Here is a 2,110-nt window from a genome sequence, read left to right on the forward strand (position 1 = left end):
TATCTCACTGTGCTGAAACCTGGTTCAGTGGAAAGCACTAGTGACCCTACAGCCAGAGGCTTCATATATTTTTGTTTCCTTGCAAAAAGATTCTGTGTGATAGTGATGCCATGCTAACCAAAGAGCAGCCAATATCAACTTCCACATCCCAGACTTGGCAACTTGCTATGCTACTCTTCCTGGATACAAAATTTTAAGAATGATACAAAGCAGCCCTACTGAGCCTCAGGTGAGGCCCTTCTCCACAGCAGTGCCCTCAGCATGGCGGTGGCAGCTGCTATTGTGCGTGTTGTGTGGAGTGTGTGCTTCTCTCCCTGGCAGTGGCACTGAAGTGCTGCCAAAATGGCAGTCCCCAGTCTCAGCCGGGTATCAGGGCTTTGGACAGAGCCTTTCTCTGCCTTCCCAACTTCAATTCAACTGGCTGTTAGCCCATCAGGATGACAGACCACACTGAGAGTCCAAGGCTGCACCTGAAACAAAGCCTACTCTGTCTCCATCCGACCTTAAAATACAGTTCATAGCCCAGAGCTCACAGTGGTTACCACTAGATGCCATTTCCGGAATCTTACCACCAATCACTCAAAACACAAACAAAACGTTCACATCTGGAATCCTCAGTGATGAGAGTCAATACAAAGAAACCTCCGACTGTGTGCCTCTGCATTAACACCACCTTTCCCCTACAATGGGGAACAATTGCCTGGCTTCAGGTGAACAGAAAAGGGAGTGACGTACCTGTGAACCATTTGCACTTGACATCGCTTGCACATGCACACGCACACACAAAATGGCCAAGGAGTGACTGATTTGGTGAAGAGACAGATATGAGTGCTCTGTGGGTGTGAAGCATAACTGCCATTCACGGAAGGCACTGCATAGAGACTCACCCCCTAGCCCCACCTTAACCAAAGGGATGATATTCAAAGGACAGCACCAGGCACTCGCACAGGCCAAACTGAAACACAAACACCGGTGTAGGAAAAATGAACCCCTGGCCAAGGAAAACAGATTTTTGCTGGAGGGAGATAAAAGCCAGCTAGCCTAAATGGAAACCTGACAGTGACGGGTTTATCAGAAATATCAATAATGGGGAGAGACAGAGCACACACACACCAACGTGACTGAGAGGAAAGGCAGCAAAATGCAGTGCAAATGTGTGAAATACAGGATTTCCTTGTTTCTCTTGCTTCAGCTAGACTGGGGGGAGGGGCAGCGGCCCCCTATCTCTTCAAAGGACAAACAAGTACCCAGACCCCTCTACTTGTTTGTGTCCTTAAGGAAACAGCGCGCGGGGGGGGGGGCTGTCTTGTGAAGCAAGGAACAGGACTCCGGCTTCACAAGAAGGGCTTTAAGTCACAAGAAGCACGCTAGGAGGGCAAGGAGAATGGGGCGGTTTTGTCTGTGAAGAGAAATCGCTGCATCGATGCAGCTACCGCATGCACAGGCTGTGGAGACCAGCAACTGGGAAGCGGAGTCCCACTCTGCGTGACCCCTGGGCAGCAAAGACAAAGAGGAACAATACTGCTCGGAGGATCCGTCCAACCCACCCGGCGGCGCTCACACGCCCCTGCAGGAGACAGACACACGCCTCTGCCCACGCAACGCTCCTGCCTCAAAGGCAACGGCTCTCTCTACCGTTACCGAGGCACAGCCCCGCTCTGGCCACCACACACACACACACACACACACACACACACCCTCTTGCAAGAGGCACAACCTCCCAGCATAGCCGGGCATCCCTCCTGAGCTCACGCCAGACCTGCAGACCGTCCCCGCCCCGCCCCCAGTCAATGAATGGGCCGCCCTGGAAGTGATCGGGCTTGAGTGGGACGCGGCGCTTTGTCTGCTGTCCACCTGCACTAAAAAACATCCTTACCCCCAGCAGGGCAGACGCCCCCAGGAGCTCACCTCACTGCCACCTTGACGCTGCAGCTGTCCCCCGGGGCGGCCATGCCCTCCTCCTCCTCCTCCTCCCGGCGCGGAAGCTGAGCGCTGCCCCTCAACCACCATGGAGCACTGCGGGGCCAGGGCCGAGGCGAAGCTCGGACTCAGCTAGGAGCACGAGGCTCGGAGGCCGCCTGGGGCGAGGGCGGGCATGCTGAGCCTCCTG

This window comes from Gekko japonicus, unplaced genomic scaffold (assembly GCF_001447785.1).
Source record: "Gekko japonicus isolate JY-2015 unplaced genomic scaffold, Gekko_japonicus_V1.1 scaffold309, whole genome shotgun sequence".
Taxonomy (NCBI): domain Eukaryota; kingdom Metazoa; phylum Chordata; class Lepidosauria; order Squamata; family Gekkonidae; genus Gekko; species Gekko japonicus.